Source organism: Alosa sapidissima, chromosome 18, assembly GCF_018492685.1.
Source record: "Alosa sapidissima isolate fAloSap1 chromosome 18, fAloSap1.pri, whole genome shotgun sequence".
In the NCBI taxonomy this organism is placed as follows: domain Eukaryota; kingdom Metazoa; phylum Chordata; class Actinopteri; order Clupeiformes; family Clupeidae; genus Alosa; species Alosa sapidissima.
In genome coordinates, this window is record NC_055974.1 from 14,123,336 (window position 1) to 14,141,086 (window position 17,751).

General features: G+C 45.7%; 1 protein-coding gene and 1 long non-coding RNA gene across 5 annotated transcripts in view; one reads left to right on the forward strand and one right to left on the reverse strand.

Moving 5' to 3' along the window:
• si:ch73-335l21.1 (insulin receptor substrate 1-B) overlaps window positions 1-17,751 on the reverse strand; it is a 54,648-nt gene that overhangs the window by 35,068 nt on the left and 1,829 nt on the right. The window lies entirely within an intron of this gene.
• The window catches only part of LOC121690086, a 21,232-nt gene continuing 3,481 nt past the window's right edge, over window positions 1-17,751 (forward strand). Inside the window, exon 1 of the long non-coding RNA XR_006024989.1 lies at window positions 1-36. This is a non-coding gene — a long non-coding RNA (uncharacterized LOC121690086). The remainder of the gene's footprint in view (window positions 37-17,751) is intronic.

Here is a 17,751-nt window from a genome sequence, read left to right on the forward strand (position 1 = left end):
AGACACACACACACACACACACACACACACACACACGTCAAACCTATGAAACCTGTGTGTGCTGTTTGGGCGACACCACCACCTGCCACCTGCCCTGCTTCACACCTGTGCCTGCATGGAAAGCCGCTGAGGGACTTGAAAGGGGGATGAAAGGGCCCAGCTCCACGCTGGAAAGGAGAGAGAGGGAGGGCACGTTGGGAGGCACACGATGAAACTCTCAAACCACCGATTACATACTTCAGCCTTTCAGCCTTCAGTGGGGGGCAACACTGACCCAATAGCTTCCATCATGAATGCAACAAGGCCTTGGTGTGTGTGTGTGTGTGTGTGCGTGTGTGTTTGTATTTGTATTTGACAAAAGTGCAAGTGAAATGGAGACAAAAAGAGTGAGAAAGACATAGGGAGTATCGTATGTGTAGTACAGTGTAAACGAGTGTTTTGTGTGCCCATTTTATCAGTGGGTTTTAAATGTTTGCAGGTGCAAGGCTGGATGCTGAGGTAAGCTGCTGTCTATAGCATGTGTACATGGGAGTGTATGTGCGTGTGTGTGTGTTTTGTGTCCATGCATGCTGAGGTAAGCAGTCTGTGTGTGTGTGTGTGTGTGTCTCAGTCTGACTTTGTAAGCCATGTGTATGTATTTGTGTGTGTGTGTGTGTGTGTGTGTGTGTGTGGGGGGGGGGGGGGTATGCTATGTATGTATGTCATTTTTGTGTCTGTGTGTATGTGCATGTACGACTGAGTGTGTGTAGTGTGTGTGTAGTGTGTGTGTGTGTGTGTGTGTGTGTGTGTATGCAGTTCTTGATGTGCATACAGATGCGGGAGCATGTTGCGTCTCAGCACTTGCTAGAGTCGTAAAACTGTCAGCCGTCAGCACTCTCTCCCCCTTGGGTCACCCCACCACAGCACAGCAGTGACAGGTTTTAATGAGAAAGAGATACAGAGAAAGAGAGAGAGAGAGAGAGAGAGAGAGAGAGAGAGAGAGAGAAATAAAGAAGAGCAATTTCACAAACCCGTTCACCTCTTCACATTCATCCCTTCACCCAAGGGACACCCTCGGTCAACTATGTGTTTGTGCAAGAGTGACTTAGTATGAAAAACAGAATGAACTCCAGAGGGGAAATAAAGGGGATAATAATAATAATAGATAATAATGGTGTGTGTGTCCAGGCGAGTCCATGGAGTTCTTCCACGCTCCCCCACGTCACAGTGGGGACCCCTCTGCTTGCTCACCTGGGTAAGGGGCCAGAACAATGGCCGGCCTTGTGGCGGTTCGATGGCATGTAGGGGTGGGGGTGTGTGTGGAGGTCATGGCCCAGAGCACCTGCTTTAATAAATCAGCCTGACACGGCAGAAGCCTCGGTCACACTCACCTAGCACGTTAATTAGGTTTTATCTGTACACAGAGAGCCTCTCTCTGTCTTTCTTTCTCTCTCTCTCTCTCTCTCTCTCACACACACACAGAGACACACAGACACACAGACACACACACAGACACACACACAGACACACACACAGACACACACACAGACACACACACAGACACACACAGTGAGGATAGGCCCATATGCTGCAGCAGTTTCTCATGTCTCTCGTTAAGCTGCCAGATCCCGCTGGGACTTGTAGGTTTATAAAATGGTATAGAACACACACAACACAATGCTCTATTGTCTGTGGCAAAACGTGTGTGTGTGTGTGTGTGTGTGTGTGTGTGTGTGTGTGTGTGTGTGTGTGTGTGCGTGTGGTAGTTATATACCACATATGTGTATGCGTTGGCATAAACGTGGTTATACCCAATGTGTCAGCATATGCCCGCACAGTAACTTTAGTGAAGTTTCAAGTCATTCAGTTATGCAAAGTATGGGTTGTGAGTGTGAGAGAGTGTGTGTGTGTGTGTGTGTGGCTGTACAATGAATCTATGTGTGGTTGTGTTGAGTGTCATTTTGTGTGTGTGTGTGCGTGTGTCTGAACTATGTTTCTTTTGCTGTATGAATGAAGCAATCAAAACCATATGTGCTTCTTCTATGATGCTTACCCAAGCACGCTTTACTGGGGCTCACCACTCCTCTCTGACTAACATTTCCGCAAATGCTTCCAGAACATTCTGCTTGTGGTCACAAAATAGAAGACATTCATGTGTGTGTGTGTGTGTGTGTGTGTGTGTGTGTGTGTGTGTGTTCTCTCTTTCTGGTTGTCATGTTTTTCCAAACTGCATGATGCATCTACTTCTGAATCCCAAAGTAAACCGTTTGTTCTCTCTGTGAGGTAATTTGTGTATGTGTGTATGTTTATGTGATTGTGTGTATAAAATACAAATGTGTGTGATTCGGAGACATTGCAAACATCAGGCTGTTAGCAGCAGATGAGACACGCACACACACACACACACACACACACACAAGTTTTGTTTTGTTTTGTTGCGTGCCTGTGTGTGTATATTTGAGAGCAGAGAGAATGGATATGTGTGCAGATTGTGTGGGTTACTGGGCAGAGGCAGACAGCCTGTGTGCATGTGTGTGAGTGAGTGAATGAGTAAGTAAATGAGTGAATGAGAGTGGAAAGAAAGAAAGAAAGAAAGAAAGAAAGGAAAGAAAGAAAGAAAGAGGGGGCATAATAGGAAGAGAAAGTGAGGGATGAAAGAGGACTTGGGGCCCCAGAAACGGACATTTTAGCACAAATAAAAGATCCAAGAAACACAGGCCCTGAGGAGAGAGGAGAGGGTGAGACCCCTGTCACAATGGACAAAACCCAGCCTGGCCTCCAACGGGAGCCCTCACACACACACCACTCATTTACTGCATCTTCCTCCCATATCTCTCTCTCTCTCTCTCTCTCTCTCTCATCCCACCATCCACACAGTACAGCACAGAAAGAGAGAGGGAGAGAAAGAAAGAAAGAAAGAAGAAAAAATAAAGAAAGAAAAGAAGAGAGGGGAAAAGAAGGATATGAAATGACACAAAAAGAAGGGAACATAAAGACCAAGAAGAGAACAGAAGAAAGAGAGCAGTGTTTATTTATATCTCCTCCTCTCCTCTCTTCTACTCACACTGCCCTACAACGAGCAGGCCGCTCCACTGCACCTCACCTCTCAGGAGCTGTGTGTACATACCTCCCTTGAGCTGCGCACACACACTTCCCCCTCTGCTAGGCAAGACCACCACATGGGAGTGAGAGAGCAGGGATATGACACTGACACACACACACACACACACACACTTCATGGACTTTTTTCACTTGCTATCCAATGACGCATGACTATGACACTAATTCCTCAGAACTGTGTATATTTGTTAAAGTGTGTGTGTGTGTGTTTGTGTGTGTGTGTGTGTGTCACAAAATGCACATTGGATTATAAACATGAGCCTCAGTGAAATGGAGCATGACGTCACACTCTCAGTCCAGTGCGCGCACGCACACACACACACACACACACACAATCTATCTCCCTCAGAGAGAGAGAGAGAGAGAGAGAGAGAGAGAGAGAGAGAGACACACACACACACTATCTATCTCCCTCAGAGAGAGAGAGAGAGAGAGAGAGAGAGAGAGAGAGAGAGAGAGAGAGAGAGAGACACACACACACAGAGAGATCGTTAACAGTGCTCACTATTAAGACAAATGTGACACAGTGCAGAGACATGCCGACGGCACTGACACCAGATGAGTCCACACCTGTCCAGAACATGGGCTACATTGTCTGCATGTGTGTAAAAGTGTGTGTGTGTGTGTGTGTGTGTGTGTGTGTGTGTGTGTGTGTGTGTGTGTCTTAAACAAGGGTGTGCAGTTAGCCTACACATGGGCAGCGGTTATGTAACAGCAGCCTACCAATGACTCAGTAATACACACATGCACACACACTCTCTTTATCTCCCTAACACACACACACACACGTTCTTACACACACTCAGACAGACAGTTACACAGCCATGAGCCAGCTGTCACAAGTGCAGACACGCATTCACACACACACACGCACACACGCACACACGCACACACGCGCACACACACACACACACACACACACACACACACACACTTTTATCCATTTCAAGTTCCCTGGACCCGTCCTTGTGGACTCCGTGTGCGGCTAAACTACGAGTGACGCTCCTCCTCAGCATACAGATTAAATATGGGATTACTATGGGATGGAGGAGCGGACCCGCCGCCCACCTTCCCTTTCTCTGCCCCTCAGCGCAGTTATTTCACCTCTCGCCTGACCGCTCTTATCGGCCAGCATGAGTCTTTATGGGGGCTATAAGATGCTATGCATCCTGCTATGCGCGCACACACACACACATACACACGCACACACATTACACACACACACACACATTACACACACACACACGGACACACACAAACACAGGCCTCTCTCTATCAGATTTGTCGATCCATGTTGAGCTTTTGATGTACACATCATTGTCTCCCTTCCTCGCTCATCATTCCTTCTCCCTCCCTCTTGCTTTCTTTATATTCCTCTCTCCTGCCCTTCACCCCCTATCCCTCATCCCCCCCCCCCCCCTCTCTCTCAGCGGCTGGGAAAATGATCGACTGACTCCCACTGACACACTGACTGTTGTTCTGTACGATACACCCCACCCAAACTAACCCATTACGAAACTAGGTCACACACACTATACACACTCTTTCTCTCTCCCTCCCTCACACACACACACTTTCTCCCTCCCCTTCACACACACACAGTAACCCAAAAACCAAATCCATACAGCCTCTCTCACAACCCACCCCCCCCCCCCCCCCCCCCACCACCACCACCACACACACACACAGAGCGGTATCAGTTGGGGCTGGACGCTGTTCTGTTGGAGGCTGAGAGTGGTCCGGCAGGGTGGCATGGGCCACGTCCAGCCCAGCCCAGCCTAGCATCCTCGCCCAGCCAGCTTAGAGGGTGCCAGGTGAAATGCCACCCGGTGCGCTGGCATCGCCGGGGACAACGGGTGAGAGGGCAGGCGCGCTCCATGGGCCACTGCTGGCGGGTAGACAGGCAGGCTGACCTCAAGGCTGCTCGCTCCCTCCCTCCTTCCCTCTCTCTCTCTCTCCCTCCCTCCCTCCCTCCCTCTCTCTCCCCTCTTCTTCGAGGGCTCCTGGTCCTGCAGCGAGGGTACTCGAGGCGGTCCAGGTCTGAGGGCTTGTGTATGCTCACCATATAGTGAGTGATGGGGTGCGGCTGAGTCATTGCATACAACGCCAACCTCAAGCCCCTCACACACACACACACACACAAAGTTGCAGTAAAGCAAACACACACACACACACACGCGCACACACACACACACACACACACACACACACACAACAGGGAGAGAGAGAGGGAGGGGGAGAGGGAGAGAGAGAGCTGCCATCCCAGGTCTTGGGATTTAGTCTTTTCCTCTGCCTTTAAAGGATAATAGAGAGTAAGCTGAGTGAGGAGAAACAGCTGTGTGTGTGTGTGTGTGTGTGTACATGTGTGTGTGTGTAAATAAAACCTGGTATCACCCTTGCTGCCAAGTGTCCCTGTCTGTCTTCTGCACCCCCTCCCCCCCCCCAAACACACACCACACACACACACACACACACACACACACACGGACACACACACACCCTCTGCCGGATTCTATTTCACACATGTGGTTTTTGTTATGGAAGGGAACACACTCACCACACACACACACACATTCTCTTTTTCACTCTCTCTTCCTTCCAACAGTTGGAACTGACATCCCGAAAAAGTGCTGCTTTATGGGGCCAAGAGTGCCACACAAAAGTCAGCATTCATTTCAGAAACTTCTCTTTCAGAAAGAGCAGATCCACAGAAGGAGAGAGAAAGAGAAAGACAGAGAAAGAGAGAGAGAGAGGAGAGAGAGAGAAAGAATTCCAGTACCGCCAATTCGAAGAGACATTCTAACAGCTGAGACAGTGCCAAGTAGTACGCCTCCCTCGTGGGAATGGACTCTCGATCTTCTGTTATGGCCATGCAACCTCTTTTCTCCCTCTTAATTTCTCTCATTCTTCTTTTTTTTCCTTCTCTCTATCACTCGCTCAGTATCTCTCTCTCTCTCTCTCATCAGTACTTCCTCTAACTCTTTATATCTCATTCTTATCCGTCTTTCTATCACTCGCTTTCTCTATCACACTTCCCATCTTTTTTCCTAGCACACTTCCCTTACTTTCATCTCTCTCTCTCTCACTGTCTGTCTCTCTCTGCCTCTCTCTCTGTCTCTCTGTCTCTCTCTCTCTCTCTCTCTGTCTCTGTCTCTCGCTCTCAAATTCAAATGGTGCTTTATTGGCATGACAAATATGACACTTGTATTGCCAAAGCGATTGTTACATAAAAGTACAGTATCAGGATCTAAGCAATTATACAACGGATAGGGGTACATGGACAAAGTGTAAAGAACATTTTTTTTTTTTTTTGTCTGTCTGAGTACAACATATCGAGTTCAAGTTCTGAGTGACTCAACACAGGCAACAAACTTACAGACATACAATACATCAGGGGACAAATATAAAGTGGACTGCGTAGAAACTAGAAACAAGTATGGTACAGTATATACAACATGAGGGGACTGTGTTGAGTTAGTGTATGTGGCTGTTGCTGTGAGAGAGGGGTGCGTGTGTGTGTGTGTGTGTGTGTGTGTGTGTGTGTGTCTGTGTGGGTCACATGTACATGCATACAAAAATCACTCAGTGTCTCTCAGCTGGTGACAGGCAAGGACATATTGGGCAACAGCTGTCTGTGTCTTCTCCCAATAGGTATAGTATTTTATTCGGGTTTGGTAGGTCATAGAAATCAGGGATTTTTTATTTCATTTTTGGGAAGTATTTATTGCGAATTGATTCAAATTTTGGGCATTCAGTTAAAAAGTGTAATTCAGTTTCAACAACATCATCTCTGCACTGCTGGCATAGACGCTCGTCTTTTGGAAGCCATGTCTTTTTGTGTCTTCCTGTTTCTATGGCTAAACAAATTTCACATTTGTCTCTTTTATTTTTGTTAGGTAATGTGCAAGTGTATATTTCCTGTTTAGGGTCAGATAGCATTGCATTTTGCTTTGGGATTGTGTTTTAGATTGCCAATATTCGTCATAAATGTCTTTTAAGGTTTTGGGGGGTTTGGTTAATCCAAACATTTTGTATGGATGTGGCCTGGTATTTGGCCTTTAAAGTGTTGGATGTCTCTAGAGGAGGGTGACTGAAGACCAGGTTGGTAGGGGAGTTATCTTTGCTCAACTCTTGGTGTTTCAGGGCTTTATAATGGAATGAGTTTGGGTCACTCAGACTTACATGTTTGATGAACTTGTTTGCCCTTTTCTGAATTTTTATCAGGAGAGGATATTGGCCTAGTTCTGCCCTACATGCGTTATTAGTTGTGTGCCGGTGGACTTTTAGATTGGCTTTACAAAATTCTGTATGCAGGATCTCAACTGGGTGTTTTTCCCATTTATCTAGGTCCTGATTTCCAAGTGGGCCCCACACTTCACTGCCATAACGGGCAATTGGTTCTATTACTGATGAGAACTAGCCTGGCTAGCGCCACCACTTCTCAATGAGACGTGGTCTGGGAACCAAACGTTAATTTTCTCGTATTTGAAAAAAATGTCCAGATCCGTTTATTGGGTGCCACGGATGTCTATCAAATGCGTCTGTGCATAGCTCATCATCGTCTTGCTTTCCCCCCAGTTCTGTGATTGGTTCCCTATCTCAGGCGAAAATTTGCTCCATGGTCTCCAGGCTGCCTTAGCAGCGTGAATCAAATCGCGCGCAAGGCAGCATGGGAACACCCAGGCTAGATGAGAACAGTTTTAGCCAGATTTGGATTGGGATTTCTCTCTCTCTCTCGCTCTCTCTTTCTCTATCTCTGTCTCTCTCTCTGTCTCTCTCTCTCAATTCAATTCAATTGAGCTTTATTGGCATGACAAAAAATACAATTTGTATTGCCAAAGCATACATGTACGTAGTGTGTAAAGACATAAAACAAAACATCATGCATCATACATTACTGCAACGGCAGTGTGTGTGTGTGTGTGTGTATTTGAGTTTTTGAGTTCGAATTGTTGAGAATTGAAATTGTTGAATAGTTGAAATTACCAGTTGAACTGATTTTTAGCCCAAGGTAGGTGTAACTTTTTACTTGTTCGATTGCATATGTACCAAGGGTTAATTTCTTTCTCTGATGTCTGGGTTAGTTAGTATTTTTGTTTTTTGTGGGTTAATAGTCAGGGCCCAGGTCTGACAGAACTTGTGCAGGACATTTAGGTTCTGCTGTAGACCCTCTTCTGTTGGAGACAGCAGAACCAAGTCATCCGCAAAAAGAAGAAATTTGATTTCATCAATCAAAGTCATTTAATAGGAGGCCAGGAGCTGCTGACTGCTCGAGTCTTTTTGCCAATTCATTAACATATATATTGAAGAGGGTCGGTGATAGAGGACAGCCCTGTCTCACACCCCGTTCTTGAGTGAAGAATTCTGTTTGTTTGTTTCCAATTTTAATTGCACATTTGTTGTTTAAATACATTGTTTTTATTATGTTGTATGCTTTTCCCCCTACACCAGATTCAATAAGTTTACAAAATAGGCCATCATGCCAAATAGAATCAAAGGCCTTCTGGAAATCTACAAAGCAAGCAAATATTTTTGTTTTATTTTGGTTTACATATTTATTTATTAAGGTGTGTAGGGTGAAAATATGATCTGATGTTCTACATTTTGGTAAAAAAAACAATTTGACTTCTACTCAGGGCATCATGCTCGATAAGGAAGTTTATTATTCTATTGTTTAAAATGCTACAAAATAACTTCCCCAGATTACCGTTTACACAAATGCTCCGGTAGTTATTAGGGTCTAATTTGTCTCCACTTTTGAAAAGGGGTGTAATGAGTCCTTCATTCCAGACATCAGGGAAGTATCCGACACTCAGAACCAAGTTGAACAGTTTTTATATTTATTGCATTTTTAATAATTTCATTGAGGATGCCATCAGGGCCACTTGCCTTTCTTGGCTGCAAGGCTTTGAGTTTTTCTGTTAGTTCATTTTCTGTAACTGGGTAGTCTAGTGGGTTTTGATATTTATTTATTGTGTTTTCCATGTCAATCATTTTTTGGTAAATTTGGGTTTGTTCTGGGTTCATGCTGTGTTTTCCATAGAGGTTTTCAAAGTGACTTTTCCATACTCCTCCATTTTGGATGGCAAGTTCCTCATGTTGCTTTTTGTTAAGTTTATTCCAGTTATTCCAGAAATTATTTGATTTTAAAGATTCTTCAATTGTCTCTAATTGTTTTTTTGTGAACTGTTCCCTCTTCTTTCTGAGTGTGTTTTTGTATTGTTTAAGCTCTTCATAATAGCTAAGGCGTAAACCAGGATTGTCGGGTTGTCTATGTTTTTTATTTGACAGGAGCCTAAGTTTTTTCCTCATTAATTTGCAATCTTGATCAAACCATTTTTCCTTTTCTTGTTTATTCCTATGAGATTTTTTGGTAGTTTTAAGATTAGAAATGGTTGCCAGGTAATGGAAAATGTTGTTTAGTTCTTCGGCTGCATGGTTTACGCCCTCTTTATTATGCAGGTAAGTATGTGCTAAAAATGTTTCTATTTGAGAACCCACTTTAGGTTGACAAAAAGCTTTCAGGTACTTTGCTGTTATGGGCCCATCTGTAGGTTTCTCTAGTGCTGTACAGCATTACAGGTATGGGCCTTTTGTGTGTGTTGGTATTTTCGCTAATTTTAAGATTCATAGTAATTTGACTGTGGTCTTACAGAGGTGTTAGTGGTTTGACCGTGAATGCTTTGAAAGTGAATAGATCCAAATCTGTAATCATATAATCAACTGTTGAGCAGCCAAGTGGTGAGCTGTAGGTATATCTCCCTAATGAGTCCCCTCGCACCCTACCATTGAGCAGGTACAGACCAAGGCTTTTACAGAGCTCGATGAGCAATTTACCATTTTTATTGACTTATTTGTCAAAAGTATTACGGGCAAAGTTTACCATGTTTGATAGATAATCGCTGCCGAATATATGGTTATTACCTTCATCTGAGTTGTAGTCGGCTAAAGATCCTGTCCTGGCATTTAGGTCTCCGCAGATCAACACATTACCCTGGGCCTGAAAGTAGTTGATCTGACTGTGGAGAGTATCAAAAATCTCTTCATTATAGTAGGGAGATTCAGAGGGGGGAATGTACAGAGCACAGAGGAATATATAATTTGTTGTCTGTGTTAGTTTTTTGTCAATTCTAAGCCAGATTTGTGATTCTTCTTTTTTGATTGTAGTAATATATTTGGCTATTTCTAATTTCAACCAAATAATTATGCCTCCCGAATCTCTTCCACGTGTGACTTTTACATGTTTTCTGGATGAAATGGCTATTTCACAATATCCTGTGGGACAGAGAGTCACTTCATCAGTTTTGCGCCATGTTTCTTGGAGAATTATTATATCTGTGTTTTGAATGCTTTTCTTAAATTCCAGGGCTTTAGTTTTACAACCAAAGCTGGATGAATTAATACCCTGAATATTCCACAGTGAAACTGATAAAGATTTCATCACACAAATAATGATTTGACCATTTTTAACAAGTTTCATGGACCTCTCTGTCTCTCTCTCTGTGTCTCTCTCTGTGTCTCTCTCTCTCTGTCTCTCTCTCTCTGGCAGCATCTGCAAGCCATACTGCTTCCCTCTGAGGACTCCACAGGTTGGTGAAGTCACACTCAGCTGTTAAACAGAGGCCATGTCACAGCACCACGCAAGAAATCACCTCCTCCACAACATGTATGTGTGTGTGTGTGTGTGTGTGTGTGTGTGTGTGTGTGTGTGTCCTCCATAATGTGTGTGTGCCTCCTCCAGTGTTTCCCATACATTGACTAATCTGTGGCGGGGCGCCACGAAATAAAAATCGGTCGCCACAGATGAATATTCTATGTTTAATTTAATTTATTTAAATTAAATATAAGGTCAAATCCTTGCATTGGCATTGAGCTGCGCTTTTTACGCACGCAGCCTTTCCTTGCCCCGCCCCGCTCTCTCTCGTAGCCCGCTGCCCCTCCTCTGCATGTGCATTTAACAAAATATTCACGATTGTTGAAGGATTGTTGTTGCCACATAGAAGCATTGCATAGAAGACGTCTGGCTAAATTGCTATTAAATCCGCTTAGCATCGTGACCATGCTGCGCAAATTTGTTCAAAACTGCTGCATTGAAGTGAACTCTGCTAAGGTCTTATCACAACATAGTAGGCTACATTGAAGAGACTAAACTAAGTTAAGTTATGAAATCAAGCAGTATCTCAACGCTAACGTTAGAATACCATTTGGATGTCGAATTTAGCATGCTTAGCCTACTTAAAGCTGCTTGTCAATTTCGTTGAAGGGCTCATTTTATTGACTCTGACACTGAATTTTTGCAAAATCCCGATGTAAATGGAAAAGTGTTTTCCAAAATTCAAAAGTGCTTGTCCCAAAGAGAAGTACGAACCTTTATTTTAACTATGTAGAAAACGTTATGAATTGCATCCACACATCAGCAGCCTTTCAACTGTGTTACAATTGCAAGGGTTCCCTCAAACGTCTTAAAGTGACAGGCACTCAATTAGACCTATACGCTACCAAGACAATCTTAATCCGTTGTCAAAGTCAGCTACCGCCACAAATTGAATCCAATTCTGTGGGAAACACTGGCCTCCTCCATAACATATGTCTACATGTGTGTATGTGTGTGTGTGTGATTGCATCTATGTGCATGTGTGTCAGAGCCAACTCACTGTTGACACTAATGGTCTACTTCAAAAGGGTAATGTACACTGAGGCCACCGAAATTGTTTTCCCCACAGTATTCCGTAACTAATTACTAATTTAATAACTTCCCAAAAATGCATTAAAGGGGCGTATTGCAACATAATAAAATGTCACAGAGGAAGTGACGTCATTAATGATCTACTGTGCTGTGCTATGGGCGCACTGGCTTTAAGCACTGTGCGTTGTCAGTGTGTGTGTTCCCATTACGCCAGAAAAACTCAGTGTCTGCCATCAAACTCAATTAGGATCGATGGTCTCTCTCTCTCTCTCTGTCTCTAGCAGAGTATCAGGGACTAGTGCATGTGTGCTGTATGTGAGACAAGGACAGAGAGAGACACACAGAGAGAGAAGAGGTGGCATGTACTGTATCTATGTGTCTCTGTGCATGTTATAGTGATATAAAGGGACAGTATGAGTGTTTGCGTCTGAGAGAGAGCGAGCGAGAGAGAGAGAGCGAGAGAGAGAGCGAGAGAGAGAGAGCGAGAGTGACGACAGGTCACTTTCACAAGATCCCTCGCCTCCAGGGACGCTGTGCAGCTGATAAGAGATCAGCGGGGGCCAGCATCTAGTCTGAGCTTGGCGCTGAGTGGCAGGGATCAACGCACAGGTCCCAGATCAGTGCGCTGAAATAACCCTGAACAAACATCACACACACACACACACACACACACACACACACACACGGAAGGGCAGCACAGGGCCCTGAAGAAGAAACATTTTGTTCTGGATTTAGAGGTGAAAATAACCATTCCCTTCTCCTCCTACTCTCCTTCTCCTCACTCTCTCCTTCTCCTCCCTCTCTCACTCCCTCCTGCTCCTCCCCCTCTCCTCCTCCTCACTCTCTCCTTCTCCTCCCTCTCTCACTCCCTCCTGCTCCTCACTCTGTCCTTCTCCTCTCTCTCCCTTCTTATCCCCCTGCTCTCCTCCTCCCTCTCCCTCTTTCCCCTTCTCCTCCCTCTCTCCTCTCTCTCACTCTCTCTCTCTCTCTCTCTCTCCTGTGCTGTCTGTCGCTCTCCCGCTCTGAGACAATAATTAGCAGCTAATTAGGGAGATGAGCCGTGCTTACGGGGATTTAACCTTTAAACACGTCCGGGGCCACTGGCGGGATCCACACCGCCCCCACAGACATTTATACGCCTAGACAAACACTCATACGCACTTAAACACTTAGCCTACTTACTTACTTTACTTACTTTTTCTCTCTCTCTCTCTCTCTCTCTCTCTCTCTCTCTCTCTCTCTATCACACACACACACACACACACACGTACACACACACACGTACACACACACACACGTACACACCAAGACTGTGAGATCAGGCCATCTCCAACACCCACACACATGTAAATCCATTCTATATGCAGACTTAAAACGTAACCTCTCACACTACTTATATCTTCACCACCCACTCACTTAAAACACACACACATACACACACAATACCCCCCCCACACACACACACACAAACACACATTGATGTACAGCTCCATGCAAATCCATTTACTTTTTCCAAAGACTTAAAACATATCCAGGCTACCTACAGCAAAATAAGGCAGATACCCTTGAATGCACAAAACAAACACACACACACACACACACACACACACACACACACACACACACACACACACAGTTGAGCGCTTTGGGTTGCACTATGTGCATGTTAAATGTGCTTTAAAAATAAATCTGACTTGACTTGACACACACACACACACACACACACACACACACACACACACACACACACACACACGCACACACACACCACTGTGCAGTGACACACCCCATTTAATGTCAGTATCCTCCCTCTACCCTCCATGTCCGAGGCAGACTTTCGTGACTGGGTGTTGTGCAGGCCAGCCAATCAGGGGCTCTTAGCAACCGTCTGTTGCTTGCCCTGGTCTACATTCACAGCCAGGCTTGTCATTTTGCAGATGCCTTCACCCACTGCAGCCCCACCACCACATCCCTGCCCCAACACAGATGTAAACAAAACTACACAAAAGTAGACAAAACAACACAAAAGTAAACAAAAGGAGTCTAGGTTTCACCATCACCATGTGCTAAAGCATTTTGGAGTGCAATTCTCTGAATGAAGCCAACTTCACAGGGATGGAGCCATCGTTACATTATTGTGGTGGTGGTTCCCTTGAAACACTCTTCCCATGCGTTCTAATGAGCTGCAGGGCTGTTCAGTGCTACATATGTAGCGCATCACAAATCAGTCTGTGCTATGGATAATTTGCAAGCTTAGGACCGGCGGTGACCCCTTATTTAAAATGTTTTGTAGAGTGTAGCCTACAGATGAAGTGTTCGTAACTACATACCGATGCTAGAGATTTTTGTGGATTATGCTACAAAACGATCAACCTCTGTAGCACCAGTGTGCTATAAACAACAAAAGTTAACGTACAGCCCGGCTGTACACACAGTTAGAACTGGCCAATGACCTTAATCTATTGAGACGAAGCTCAGGAGCATCTGTGCATCCCTGATGCACTTTCCACTGCATCTCTGGCCCTTCATCTTGATTCATTGTCGCTTCTGTCCAGTACTGCGTACTCAGCAGGTAGACTGCAACCAGAGCTGCACGCAGACTGGTTATATTTGCAACGGTTCGCTAATACACAAAGCAGCTAAGTAGCCTTTTGCATTCCCAGGAGATTTACCTTTTTAAGTTCAGTTCGGAAACTATATAGTTGAGTTAAGCTTTAAATGAACCTCTGAGTAGCTAACCCGGGTATATTAAGGTTGCAATTAAACGCTCCACTACACTGAGGACACTGTATGCTAGACCCCTATACAGTATGTGAACGTAGTGTGTGAACAAAGTAGGCTTATCTAGAACAGGCTGAGACCTAGCACGAGGAAAAAACAAGTAGGACGAGTCTCTAAGCTCAAACCATCAGCATAAATCTCACGTCACAGCGTCTAGTGATAAAAGACTGAACTGGCTAAATGTTTGTTTAGCAGCAAACGTTGCACAATCACTCAACATCTGAAATATGCATCCAAAGCTCATCAAGTGCACTATGTGGTTGGAAATGGTAGGTTTTCTTCCAGGGCCTCTATGCTCTACACCCCCAACTCCCTGACTGTAGTTGAACTCCGAGACCCAGGGATGAGGACCCCCCTCCCATGCCCAGCTGTCTAAATAGAGGCCAGCTGGGGTCTCCATGTGTCTGCTGAGGAAGGGGGGATGAGACAAGGATGGACTAAGTTTGTTAAGGTTGTGCCACAGGTGTGAATCCAAAGCCCCAGTGAAGGTGATGCAGCACAGGTGCACAAAAGAACTCTCACGTGCGCATGTGCAAAGGCATGCACCACAGCACCATAATGTAAAGTCTACATCGTCGACCTAATATACACACACATTCAGAAAAAAAAGACATTCACAGAGCTGTGTGTCTATGATGGCTTGTGTGAATTTATGGCAGTGGAGGGGAGGAGAGGAGAGGAAAGAGGCAGACTCTGTTAGTCTGGTAAAATCCATTAGCGGGATGCATTTCAATGGTTAGGGAACCGACACTCTGAAAATAGCCTACATGTCGGGTTGTGGATGTTGCTGTGACATTTCTCTTTCAGAACAACACTATCATTTACATGCGAAAGCGCTCCCATGGTATTTGCAAATACACTGTCTGGAGACACAGTCTGTGTTCGTGCTCTTTTGTTGGAGTGTGTGGGAGTGTGTGTATGCCACTGATGTGTCATCCTGTATGTGTTACACATCAACCCACACAACAGCGGCCCTGGCTCTCATTTGGCGGCGGAGGGGGGCTCGGGGGTGATTGGTCGAATGAAATGTTCAGACGCTCTGTTTCAACACCAGCCGCCACTTCCTCCTCCTCCTCTTCATCGGTCCAAGACACGTCTGCCCCTGGCTCAGACTTCTGGCCTGGCGAATGAGAGACCAAAAGCGAAGCCCAGCCCCCCCACCCCACCTTGACGCCACCGCATGTCCGCACCCCCCTTTCAGCTCCATCCCTGGCGCAGTGAAGGATAGCTGACGAGGCGAGCCAAAGGCGCTCGTCAATAGGAAACTATTCAGCCTCGGGACGCGAAGCCTCCCCTAGCCCCTACCCACAATCCTACGCACGGTCTTCAGAGCAAAAGGGCCGCAAAAGGCTTTTTCCCCTGCTGCGCGTGTGCGTGTGTGTGTGTGTGTGTCGGTTTATGTTACCCCTCCCTCCCTGCACCACGCATCCATCTCTGTCTTCAGCACCCAGCCCAAGTGCTAGACCATAAACAGTGGTGACCTGAATGAAAAATCTGACAGTGTGCTTGGTTTCAAGCAGGGCACCCTAGTCAGCATTTCTTTCCAGGTCAACGTGTGAGTGGGAGTGCGCTTGCTATCTCTCTCTCCCTCCCTCTCCCTCGCTCCCTCCCTCCCCTCAATCTCTCGCGCGTTCTTCCCTGTGTAGCTCTTTCATCTTCTGAGCCCACCTGTCTGTGCACACCAGCGCCAGCTGACCCCATTTTTCCTATGCATACACGTATCCCCTTTCCCTACTCCACCTATGGGAAACTCACTTAAAAAAACCCCCAAAAAAACACAACCACGTTATCCATGGCACCAGCCTGAGCCTCACGAGCGACACTAGCCGAGGGCTAAACCCTACACGAGGACCCGAGACGCCGCTAAAGTACACAGGACTTGACAGAGGTCCAGTCTCGGGGTGGCGGTGGTCTCTAGGCCTGACTTTGGAGGCCCACCATTCTCAACGTTGCCCCCGGGGGACAAAAAAAAACACTTTGATGTGGCGCCACAACTGGGCACCAGCGAGAGACTGGACTGGGCCCAATCCGGGAGGGGAGGGTGAGAATTTGCACATTTGCGCTCGGTCAGGACAAGAAGTTCCTACAATAAAGAAAGAGCGAGACGGACAGCTGATGACAGCACAGTGACTAAACGGTGACATAACATTTATTTTACAAAAAGGTGGGAAAAGAAAGAAAGAAAGAAAGAAAGAAAGAAAGAAAGAAAGAAGGGGAAAAAACAAAGAATAAATGCTACGACTTGGGGCACGGAAATGCCTAAGACAGATGTCTAAATGTTTGAGCAGCCGAGAAGTCGACAGTCCCCTGTGCAGTGAGCTTGTTTTAGTGCTGCCAACTGGCTTGCACCCCCCCCCCCCCCCAAATTCCCAACTAGGTTCTATGCAGACCTCTCGCACACTGTGTGTATGTGTGTGTGTCAGAGAGAGAGAAAAAGAGAGAGAGAGGGGGAGATTGGCAAGAGAGAGACAGAAGAGACTGTGTGTGTTTAAGTGCATGACATTTCAAAATACGTTTGTTACATAGAACAAGGCACCATCTTTCTCAACCGCCATCAGTCAACGCTGCCTCTAATCGCAGCTCCTCCTAAATTTAGCGGTGTGTGTGTGTGTAATCCGCAGTTTTATGTAACAAGGGTCAGGTGTGTGAGCACCTTGGACCCTGGTCTCTGCCAAGATTGCGTCACGCCCACAGTCCATCGCCAGGGCCAATGATCGAACCACTCGATCGTAACTTGGAACCACGGTTATTGGCTTCCACTTGCACTCTCTGAGAGGGTCGAATCAGAAATACATTTTACTGACATATTGTAGAATGTTTTATGCAATTCAGTTGTTATCGTAAGAAATATAGGCGTCGTAGGTCTTCACAATTTCTAGTTTGATTATGTTCTCACAAAAGCACAGTGAAGGTATAGCTCGAAGACCGAAGCGGGCTTTTTGCCCCTCAGAACCATGCTTTAGTGTGTGTCGAGTTTCTGCTCGTGCAATATTACAATCTGTCTGACGCGATTCAGCAAAGTAGCGAAGCGAAGTAGGCTAGGCAAAACGAGGAAAACAACAACTGGGCGACTATCTTACTTAAAATGCAGGGCGCAGCACATGTTGCAATAAAAAAAAGATAATTGCTTTATCGTTTTGTTTTTCTACAAAATGCACGATATTTTGTGACGGGTCCTACGTCTG